This window comes from Brachyhypopomus gauderio, unplaced genomic scaffold (assembly GCF_052324685.1).
Source record: "Brachyhypopomus gauderio isolate BG-103 unplaced genomic scaffold, BGAUD_0.2 sc457, whole genome shotgun sequence".
NCBI classification, from domain to species: domain Eukaryota; kingdom Metazoa; phylum Chordata; class Actinopteri; order Gymnotiformes; family Hypopomidae; genus Brachyhypopomus; species Brachyhypopomus gauderio.
In genome coordinates, this window is record NW_027507278.1 from 46205 (window position 1) to 58639 (window position 12435).

Genomic DNA, 12435 nt, shown 5'->3' on the forward strand with positions numbered 1-12435 from the left:
TGTACCAGCAGGCTCAGAGCGCAGAAGGATGCACTAAACCGTGGTTGTTCGAATCATGCTAATGCCCAGGAGCCCTAGCTGCTCAGACCACCATGCACGTCATTCATGACCCCTTCACATGCAGTCGTTTATGAAGAGTCTTCTCTCTGTAAGACTTCTGGAGGCGAGAAGACAGTTAAAACTTAACAGAGCTTGAGCACCAGCATTTCAGCCAAATGATGCTCCTTTTGTGAGTTTGTCAAATGGAAGATACGAGCCCCCTGAACTTGCTGGTTTGGTACAGCCTATAGACTTGAATGGGGCTGAGTACTGGTAGTACTGACATAACGAAGCGTCTGTAGTCCAAGTTTATTTGCCAAGGGAGTATGAAAACAAGGCAGGCTGTGGCGAGACAAACTCGGGCACTAACGCAAGCATGTTAAAGAACAGGTGTCCTCGCTCAATCACATTAACATTTTTCAAGGCTTTGAAATCCTTTCACTCATGTAAGCATTTTGTGTTTGCAGTTTGCTGTTGAGGATATCAATATTCCCTGCAGGCGTGGGTTAACTGTAAGGGCAGGCGTCAGAGAGGAGGCTCTCTATAGATGGTCATTAACAATCGGCTCCAGTTATTGAATTTGTGAATTAATGCATTGTGCTGGGAATCTGCGGACCGGGCCACCCTCAATTACCAACCTGGGGGACCTCCTGCAGAAAGCTTAACACAGCAATTAACAACATAATTAAGTGCTAAAGTCGTCATGCCATTCTCCTGCTGCAGGAACAAGAGTGGTATTGATCAGAGGAGAGCGTGCTGACCCCTGATTGATCTGATGATTGATTGGCTTGCATACGCATTCATCAACCACTCCAAAAGAGAGGGAAGAACAGATTCTGGAGGGTACAGAGGGATGGAACGGTGCGTGTGTGTGTGTGTGTGTGTGTGTGTGTGTGTGTGTGTGTGTGTGTGTGTGTGTGTGTGTGTGTATAAGAGAGAGACATGAGGCTGTTAAGCTAGTTGATGTGTCAGTGTGTCAGAGGTCCTTTGTTACTAGACTGCTGTGTGACAATCTGATAATGGCTTGTTACACTTTCCTGTCTGTTATGCCTGCCATAACATTGTATATATGTGTCACTGCTGGCCCAACGATCACAGCACAACATAACAACTACTATCTTTCATACCAAGCTGACCATCTCACCCATTCATTCACTGAACATTTGACTTTAGTATTCGCAAAAAAAAAAAATCGTTTGAACGGGATTCGCTGTGCTGCACGTCTGCTCCATTGCTGAGCAGATGCTGGTGTACAGCGTGGGTTAAACGCTTTTCAAGCAGCTCTCCAGGAGCATAATAACTACAGCTGTGTCCTGAGCCAGCAACATACTGCCTGGATCTGCAGCGCACATCATCAAAACGTTGCATGCTTTCTTTCTGAAACGGGAACTCCAGTAACCACTAGGACTGGATCATCCACCTTGCAGCCCTCCCATGCTGGGGTTAAATGATGGCAAACGCAGACTTTCTTGGAGAGGATTTTAATGTAGCCGCCTGTCTTTGGGTTTCCCACGGGACCTGGGAGATGAAGAATCAACCTGAGGAGAGGCAGGAAAATGGGGTGATGGAACAACAAATAAAGTGCCAGGTCTTATTGTATCAATAAACTAATCCCACTTTTAGGGCCAGACCTCTGACCTCTGGCCTCCAGACACTGGACAGCCCAAGAATGTCCCTGGGGATATAAAGAGAGACAGAGAGAAAGAGACAGAGAGAGATAAAGTCTGATATATATTATGTACATATCAATGTATTTTATGTGCATTTCACTGGATGTGTGTATTTAAGAAAATATAATTCCTCTCTAACAAATATTCCTTAAAATCTTCCATCTCAAAACATCCAAATTGTGTGTGTTTATGAATATGACTGTTCAGATATGTTGTACCACTAGAGGGCAGCTCTGTGTGGAAGTCAACAAAAGAAACACAACCAAATTCTCCTGCAAAGTAATGGCAAACATTACAGTCTGACTACTCTTACTCTGTGCTTAAAATAATTTTAAAAACAGATTTTTTTGCTATAGTTATGGAGATTGTTTTATTTGTTATTGTTTTATTTACAATAAATTGCAAAATGATATGTTTAAACTAGTGCACTCAAGCTGGGATTCAATTAATCCCTTACAAGGAAAAAGTGCTTTGTAAATAATATAATTTGATAGTTTGGCCTTTAAGTACCCTCCTACATTACGTCAAAATCTGCTAGCATAATGAGGTAAAATACAGTATGTTTCCGCCCTCTGTCTCTGCCCCGTGTGGTTCAGCAAAATTGAGGTGACATCAGAAATATGTGACTACTCCCTGTGGCAGGCAAAGGTTGCTGGGTATGACAGCCAAGCATTTTCTTTTGGTTCGTACGGGGTGAACTCTTGCCCTGTAATTACAGTAGAGCTTGCCCTGTCACAAGCACTCATGGTCTCTCTCTCTCTCTCTCACACACACACACATTAACACACACAGCAAAATTAAGCTGTTTTCTCAATTCTGGGTTCTTTTTTCCAGGTTATCAAGACTCAAATGATTTGGATTTGAAGTATCAGTCTCCAGTAGACCCACACCATGATTTAGAAGCCCGTTGTATGTAATACTATCTTCGAGAACGTCCTTTAATGGTGAATCAGCATAATACATCAAAAGCATCAAAGCAGACAAAGGAAGAGGGACATTCGGTCCCCAGAACCTTAAAGTAAAGAAAGCCACAGACAGACATAACCCAAACAGCAGACAGCCCGGGGAGACACGTGCACAAACCCAATGTCCATTCAAGCCTCCATTTACATTCAAACCTGTTGCAGAAAGCCATCCTGTTTCATAATGGCTGGGAGGCTAGTGCCGGGTCATGGGCGTTTGCCCTTGTGCTCCGGCGCTGCATTGTGGCTTCGGAGGGGCCTCAGCTGCACGCCTGTGGTTTTTAATGAAAACGTGGTGCTATAGAAAACAGGTACAATCCGGGTTCGCATGTCAGCCGCCTTTGTTATGTCGGACAATGCGGTTTGATTCTTACAGCCGCGGTAAACGTCCCTCTGGAGTCTACCCATCGTGCGGTTCTTCTGGGCTAGCAGACGGGAGCCGCCTCAGAATCAATACAGCACTAAACGAGGGTTCCTTTTCCTCTCTTGGATACCTCAATCTGCACTTTTATGTCTGTCTGTAATTTTGCCCATTGATCGCCCAGTGCACTCTGATCTTATTGTGGCAGGATTTTTACATCGTTGCATAGCTGTGTTGAGGGGGAGGTTTTTATCTTTGATAATCTAGAGTCATATGCTGATAGTTCATTTATTTTTTTATTTTGAAGGGAATTTTCAACTAAAACATATTTTCACACCTTCATGTACTGCATGCCAGTAAATCCCTAAGAAAAAGCATTTTTTTTCAAGAAGAAAAGATTGCATACCTTCAAGATTTATTTTTGCTAACCATAGAGCAGTTCGGATCACTTTTCTTTTAGTATATCAGTGAGATTCTATATATATAGAATATAGTTTTCCTATTACAGTAGCATACTACAAGCAACATTATTTAGGAAGACCTTTCTCACTTCTTGTGTGTACATGTGTGTATGTGTGTGTGTGTGTGTGTGTGTGTGTGTGTGTGTGTGTGTGTGTGTGTGTGTGTGTGTGTGTGTGTACTTGAATGCTGTGTATGTGCACAGCATTCATTCATGCATAGCCATAAACCATCCATAGGCATCGTAACTTAAAGCGATGTTGATCGGTTTTAGCTCTTGGGTTGCACTGCTGGGTCAGGAATCACGTGCCTGTTAGCCTGTCCTGAAATTAACATTTAAGGTAGTGAATCAGCTTTATTGTAAGACTGTTGCTACCTTTGCATTGCTTTGGACTTAAATATGCCACTAGGATGCTATATGTACCATTTCACAAAAAAAAAATGGCTGAGAATGGGGTTTGAGTGTTTTTTGTTTTGTTTGGGGGGGGGGGGGGTTGTTTTGTTTTTTAGAAATATATTAGACACTTCAAAATCAGTAATGGAACCAGCCATAAAATTGCTTAAATAAGCAATAATAGATTATTGGTGAGAACATATATATAAATTAATGAAAATGAACTTAAATAATGGAGCAAGATGAAGACTATTCGTAAATTCATAGCAGTATTGGATGTTGCGCCAAGCCACTTCCAAAAGTGAAGAAAAATAATCAGGTAATTAAATATTCATGTGGAAGTTCATCATGCATGTATCCATATTTATGGATGAAGTGGGATTCACATTTACATATTGCTGACACCTCAACCTGCAGCCTTCATTGAGCACGGTTTAGGTTGTGGTTTTGAGCGTAATTGGTATAGGCTACTTTGAAATACCCTACATGGTGGTTAGCCAACCTCGATTCCCGCCAGTTTCGATTCCTGCCATTGTGCAACACAATCACTTCAGAGGGAATACCTAAGGTCCTGAGCTATAACATGCAATGCGTTAAGGCTGCATGAAGCTGATGGAAGGTGAGGAGAGTGTAAACTGCATTGGCATCATCAAAGACAGAAAAAATTGCATTAATATTAAAGCTCAAGTGAAGACTACTCTCGGAGCAGCGTTTACGTCACATCTGCCTTCAGATGGCGTTTGTGTGATATATAGTTTGTAGTCCCACAGAGAATTTTTTCTTGCACTCGACACACCAAACAACAATCATACGTTCACATGCACACATCCCACAGTGTCAACATTTAAGTTCCAAATGACGTTTCAAAATAACCTCTCCAGGTATTTACCGAGGCCCTCAATCATTGCGCAGCTCAACAACCACTGCACAGTACGACTTACAACCATAAACTGCTGCACAATTCAACAACCACAGCAGTCTCAGTAATTGCAGCTGTTGCACAGTTCCACAGTTACTGCACGGCTGCACTCCTGACGCACAACCACGCCCCTTCAGAACCCCACAATTACCACACAGCTCAGTCAATCGACAGTCTCCCAAACCATCCTGTAGTTGTTGCACAGAGTTTTTAAAATGCATGCATGACGATTTGTGTGATGAATGCATCAGATGCATCAGTGTCCTTTGGTTAGAGGGTTGCTGCCATTGACCCATGATCTCTGTGTCCCATGATCTCTGTGTCCCATGATCTCTGTGTCCCTTGCTTCCTCTCTGACCACAGTAGGCTTAAATATCCACCTGTCAAAACCTGCAAATTAACCTTCACCTTACCCTGCACATACAGATGTCCATATAATAATCATTTTACAATTAATTTGTTTTTGCAAATCTGCAGTGTGTGATAAAAAACAAAATAAATATTTTGTGCTTGGTACTCCTATAAAATAGAAAGTCTTTTTTCATTCACTCACTTAAGTTGTAACAGCATATATGTTGTGTTTAATTTTGTCAAGACAAAAGGAACCTGCCCACACTGACTTATAATACTAAATAATGCAATGTGTAAGGTCAAAGGTTATGGTTGGGATTAACTTTAGTATTGGTTGCTATGGTTATGGTAAGATTTACGGTTAGGCAAAGGTCAAGATTTGGGTGAGTGCTGTGTCAACATTGAGTGTATCTTTTTTATCTTTCTGAGGGCATATTAACTGTATTATTTACTGTAACTACTTCTGACTTAAATATATTTCAGATGTATCTTCAGTTTTACATTTTATTACATTTTATTGGGAAAGGGCTCAGTTTCATATTGGATTTTTAATGTGGTCACAATCTTACCACTGTAGTGTGTAATTATGAACAGTAAAGTTGTCATCAGAGTAGGTAACAACTTGTGTAGTACTGAATTTAATATGTAACATCTGACACCACATTTTATGCAGTGAAAGCTACTTCACTGATTTATGATTGCAGGAATTCTACAACAATTGTTAACACTGAATAGAGAATGTACCTTTGATATCATACAATATCTCCCACAACCTTTGGTATACTTCCCAATACTCTTACAACATAGATCTTTAGTTTATTTTCAGAATAAACGAAGAAAAACACAATCCAGCGGTCCTTAAGGGAGGTTAGGCAGATGTGGATAGATTCAGTGTTATCCTATTTCCTGTAACAGCTAGATCCTCGTGCTTTTCTTTGTTTTCACTCTCTCTGCCTGCAAAGTTAAATACCTCCAGATCATATGTCTGAAGTCAAATGTAGCTTCTCCTTAGCTAAGCAGCCTGTCAATGAAGAAGAAGAGGAAAGAGCATGAGTTGTGGCTGATGAAATGGCTTTTAATTACCAGCCATTGCTGGCTGACTCTCTCTCGGCCTGTCTGTTGCTGGGCCTCCTCAGAGCTATCTCCTGACTTTGATTTCTGATAATTGAACCTGCTGACTGGACTTTTAAATTCGCCCTGGCGCAGGGCTGTAACACCGTGCCCTCGCGGGGTCAGTTTGACAAACTGCCATCTGTATTCGTTTCACCATCAGCACTCTGTTGCCGGGTGAATTAACCCTGCTTTTCCATTACCCCCTCAGCATCCGCCCCACACACTGCAACAAACAGCCCGGGCCTTTGCTCATCGTAATGGGCGTACTCGACTTGGTCAGCACCATCGTTTGGAATCAACCGTCATGAAATGCAGACATAAACGATGGTTAACCACTCACATTAAATCTGATGGTTGTGTGTTTGTGTGTAATGTGGTGACCCACAGCCTGTGTGTTCACCTGCACAAACTGTCCGCTGCATACTCATGCGGCCCTTCTGCCTATTATTCTGGGACTTTAGCGAAAGCCCCTTTCTCTCCCAATGGCAAAACAACGTGGCCAGCACGCCATGTGAACATTAATCTAATGAGTTTGTAAACAGACAAGTTTGAAAGCATGCTATTTAACGTTCACCTTGAGATGAGAATGCCCCGCAGTCGCACTTAGCTCTGCTGCGTATTTAAGCTTTCAGCTTTTGTCCTCTTACAAAGTGTGCGCAGAAAACGTTATGAGTGGCATTCTTCCACTTTCCATTCATCCTTTGAAAGGATGTCCATTGAGGGTGCGGCTTGAGGCTAACATGCTCCACAGCATGGACAGACCACAGACACTATTGTTGTAGGTTCTAATGTGCCATCCAAACTGATTTAGCAGCCAGGGATCCTCCCGTTGACTTCAGATTGAGACCTGCTTATCAACAGCCTATAGAGTGCTCTGGTCAGGTCTTGAAATCACATTTGTATGAGTGTAAAGTAGAGAACAATCTGGTGTTTCATGGAGAGGCTATTGTCTAGGTTTGTGAACTCTGCACATATTCCTTGAGTGATCAGGTCCCCTTCCAAAGCAAAGGCTGGTCAGCAGAAAAGCTCATGGTTTACTCAGTTAGACGCCATGTGTGCTAGTTTCTATAGAATGGGCTGATCCTAAAGAAACGTCTGATTTGCCTTTTGTTTCTATTTCAACAAGAAATAACAGCTAAAACTAAAAATGTGGCTCCTCTCTAATTGAATTTCTAGGGTGTACATTAAATAAATTAAATATCTGAAGAGTACGTCAAGAATTACAGTCATCTTCATTTGTGTGAGAGGTGTCCATAACCAGGCATGGAATTATACCAAACACAGATCCAAATTGAACGGGACTACCCATGCCCGAAATTTACCATCATTTCCGACAAGCTTTACGGTTGCTGCATCTATAGGATCGTTAATCAAGACAAGTATGATTATTGCAGTTTATGGTTTATGTTATGATATCCACTGTATGTAACACATGTTTAATTTATCAAGACATCTATGCTTATAGCAACTAATGGTTTATGGTATAACTATGTTATCCACATTATGTAACAGATGTTTAATTAATCAAGACAACTATGATTTCAGTTTACGTGAGAGTGACCGCATATCCACGGTACAGTATAATTTAAGCACTGTATCAGTATGAGGTGACTATTAATTCCGTGATAATCATTACCAACGTAAAAAATAAAATTTTCCATTAAAAAAATACACTAACAAAAACACATCTGGTCCTGGTTCTGTCCAGGATAATTTAACTCTATGGTACTATGGCGGGATTCTGTTGCGTTTCCGTCTTCCGGGTAAATGTAACACACTTCCGGTAAACTTCCTCCTGAGTTTTGTTGACAGTTAGCACGTGAAGATACTTTAGCAGTGTTACATTTCCCGTCGCTATTTTCTAACCGTTTTACACCCTATATGTCGTAACGGGAGTCTTTTAAAACTACAGGCAGTTTTTCGGGTGTTGTGGCGACACATTCACCTCGTTTCGAAATGTTAGGGGTGTTGAGATAGCATGCGGGCTAGCCGAAGTGACAGCGCTGCGGTGCGTGTGTTATGATCCTGCTCGCTGTGAGTAACGCACACGACATGGACCCGGACGGGCTCGTACTGCGGATAAAGACACCGGTGGGGGACATGGACTCGTCGGTGGACCCCTCACATTTGAGCTTCAACGATTTACTGGTAGGACGCGATTTGAATCAGCAGAAGTCCAAAACACAAAGACGTTTATATCAGTAGACGAGCAACATCACAAGTTTCATTCCTCCATTAGTTTCACTTTCGGTGACGGTTTCAGGGAACTGATTTGAGTGTTGCAGTTTTGAGAACGGTTTTTGGCTTTTTTAGAGATGTAATTGTACTTCGTTGGTTATTGTTCGTGTATTTTTTCCAGGTCGCAATCCGAGATGTCATGCCTGAGGCCACAGTTACTGCGTTTGAATGTAAGCACTTGTGCTGGAAAGTTACTACTTCGAGTTCACCGACAAAACACTCAAATCACTCAAAACACTCAAAGCACTCAGTGAAACAATGTAACTGTACACCGCCACTGATTTTTCAATGCAGATAGATTTCAAATAGTAATGTCAACACCTGTTACCATAGCTTAATTATTTCAGGGACAGGCAATCAGTTCTTGTTAATTCCACATGGTATGCCTGCAGCATATGTACAGATGAATATAAAAGTAAGTAGAAGTCTTAGTTGACTGTCTGTGGTCTTCAGTTAACATCACTGGTAATGTGTTCCTGTGTTTTAGATGAAGATGAGGTGGGTGACAGAATCACAGTTCGGAGTGATGAAGAACTCAAAGCCATGCTGTCATATGTAAGTACTGTTTCAGGGTTTTTGTACCATGTACATATATGTTTTTAGTAAAGTCTTGCCAGTCCAGTGGCATATTCTGTATACCTCTATATAGCAATGCAAGGAGAACCAGACTCTGTAGGGGTTCTGTTCAAATGGCATTCAAATTGAATTTGCAGTTCCGCACAAGTAAAGCACAAACTGGGAAGGATGTTGTTAATGAGACGCCCCACCCCCTTTTATGTTTGTTTTTAAATAACTATGGAGTAGGGCGTAAAACTGCCCATATGATATCTGTAGTTTCTAAGAAGTAGTTTCAAACCACACATTTTTGGGGCTTAGACACTTTCTTTTAAAAGTATAGGGCATTATATAATTAATGTCATTTTCCTGTTTTGGGCAGAATCATTGAGCCTTTCTAGTCAAAAAAGTTTATTTGGCAACATTAAGTTTCATTTCAGTATACCTAATGAAATTGCTCTTAAATGTGATCAGTCACTATTTTAGACCATGTCTTTTGGTTAAACAGTTAAACACTCATATTCTTTTCAGATTAATGGGATTATGTGTAAGCAGAATAGATAATATTGCTTTCAAAATATATATTTGAAGATCTGTATTTAAAAATGTTGTTTCCTACACAAATGTCTAAAGTATTTGTGATTATAAAACAATCACATAAGTAATATGTACTGACCACAGAATACTAGTTTTTTACAATTATTTACAGTTTTTATTGTGCTTTTAGTGTTGAAAGTGTTTTTGTTGAAATACAAAAATATTAATGATCTATTGTTCTAGATCTATTCACCCAGGGGCAAACACATCTCAAAATAGCAGATTTGCAGAGATAAGAAGTAGTTACAATTCCTTTTCTATATTTTAACTGCTTAATCTTGGCTTTTTGGGGGGAGGGGTGCATTTAATCATTTGATATTTCTATAGCTACCTCTGGCAGGCTACATGCACCAGTTTTAAATTGGGAACAGCATTAATTATGCTTGATAAATAATGGCAAAAGTTACATTTCTGTCTCTTTTTTTTCTCTGAGTCAAGTTGCCTTTATGCATTTAAATTACATTTATAAGTGTACACTAAGGGCGTACTCACACTAGGCTCTGTGATCCAGGCCCGGGCACGGTTCCCTGCCGAAGCACGGTTCGTTTGGCTAGTGTGAGCGCTCCAACCGTGCCCGGATCAGTTAACCGTGCTCGGGCCCGCTTGAAGAGGTGGGCCAGGGCACGATTCATGTGGACTCGGGCATGGTTCGCTTCTAGTGTGAGCGCTATCCGTGCCCGGGCCCGCTTGGTGCCTCGTCCGATTGGTTCATTTCGCTGGAACTCAAACATGACGTCAGTGATGCGATGCTCACGTTAAACAGTCATAGCGGCAAAGCGATTAGCAGACAATCGTTGTGTTAAATTATCGATAAATCTGTGCTTGCACCGTGTTTCTGCACTTCCAAAACGACTCCAAAAATACAATAAAAAGAGAATCGTGAACTCCATAGTTTTGTGCGAGCGCGCTTTTTTTCCAAATAAAGCGGCGTTGTGATGACGTAAGCGTGCTCGGGCCGGGTTGATAAAGGCAGTGTGAGTGCAGGCCAGAGGGGGAGTGGGGAGGGGGGATAACCGGGCCCCAGCACGGAACCAGCAAACCGTGCCTAGTGTGAGTACGCCCTAAATTCCATTGCGTCCTGCTGCTGAAATAACCCCCAAGTTGTCTGGTGGTAGGGAACTAGTCTTGTGACCGGAGGGTTCTGGGTTCGATTCCCAGGCCTGAGGCCATGACTGAGGTGTCCTTGAACACGGCACCTAACCCCAACTGCTCCCCGGGCTAGGGCTGCCCACCACTCTGGGCAAGTGTGCACCACAGCCCCCTAGTAATCACAAGTGTGTGTGTGTGTGTGTGTGTGTGTGTGTGTGTGTGTGTGTGTGTGTGTGTTCTAACTGCACAGATGGGTAAAAAGTGGAGGACAAATTTCAATTGCGGTGAAAAAAAAAATCACAATTGAAAAATATGGCACATTTACATTTTACATTTACAAGTTCATATTAACTCCATATTATCTCCCATATTTATTGCAGAATTGAAATTGGATGCGTGTTCTATGTATTGTAATATATAATTCTAAATAATGACTCTAATTGTTTTGGAAAGCTTCTTTGGCAAATGTAGTTAATGTTGGATAATTCTTCGTAATGCATTCTGAATTTAGGATCTTATAACGGATCCAATAATAATTCAATAAATGGAATCTTAAATGTAACAGTTGTGCACATTTGGCCTTCTGTTTGGGAGCTCCTGGTTGCAGAAGGTTGTCAGATGGCCTGTCCCAGCCTCTGCTAGCTGCTAGCCTGCTGCTAGTCTGATGATTGTTCTTGTCCTGTCCCTTGGAGCCAATATTAAATGCATTCCTCAATACTTACTGCTCACATCGTGGGCGTCGGGAGTAATGACTTGTAAATGTTTCCCTCTCAAGTACAGGGGAAACTAAATGAAGGATCAACTTTTATTATTTATTATTCAGTACTTAAAGTTTCGCCTCATTAGAAGCGTGCCTCCCCCTCTGTGCAGAGAAATTTTTCAAAATCCACTTTCAGCTGCTGCAGCCTTTCATCCACCCCCCCCCCCCCCCAGCTCCCAGTGAATAGTGGCCACAGACTGTTTTGGATCCTGTGCAGAAAAACAAAACGTGTGTTGCTTCGCTCTTGTTTCTGTTGCATGGCTGACTCCCCGTTCTGCATTTGGTTAGAGGCGGCCACATTAAGTGAATGTGTTCTTCCACTAAAGAGGTTTCATAAATACATATTTTAACATTTGCAAAAGATATGTGTATAATTATATGTTTCTTATCAAACAGATGCCCATTTTTCTGAAATCGGGGCTGTGTTGTTCTTTTGAGAGTGCACTGTTTAATGCAGAGAATGCATAAACTCACCACGTCACATGCAGGGCCCTGCCCATATCTGTTTCATTTCAATTATAATTTTGCTCATATTCACGCACTGGGGTTTGTCTTTTGCCTACGTGGCTGTTCGGTCTCCATTGAGATCTGTGCGTGAGTGAATTGCCTTCAAGCCATTAATTCCAGATGAAGGGATAGCTATTATGTTGAACTGGTCAGAGTTAAGGGACGGCTACTTTGCAGGTACTTAAGCCAGTAATTCCTGTGGTCTTCCAGTGCCCTTGACACACACTATGTGACATGCTGCACTGGTATTAATGGTCTGGTTGCCATGTCAGGTGAAATTCCTTTGGATTTTCTACAACACTCTAGGAAAAGTGCAAGGAAGAATCTTGGGCACTTTGGTAATTAATGTTTAATTAGAATGCTTCTATGCAAATGATCTTTCTAAAGAAGGAACAGTGTCTACGGTATACTTTAAGGGAAA

The 12435-nt window shown here is 41.6% G+C and overlaps 1 long non-coding RNA gene across 1 annotated transcript; it reads left to right on the top strand.

Annotated features, from left to right (window-relative positions):
- The first annotated feature begins 8031 nt into the window (after positions 1-8031).
- Positions 8032-9062, top strand: LOC143506324 (uncharacterized). Its single transcript, XR_013128281.1, has 3 exons — positions 8032-8416; positions 8628-8676; positions 8994-9062. It is a non-coding gene; the product is annotated as an uncharacterized LOC143506324 (long non-coding RNA).
- The last annotated feature ends 3373 nt before the right edge of the window (positions 9063-12435 follow it).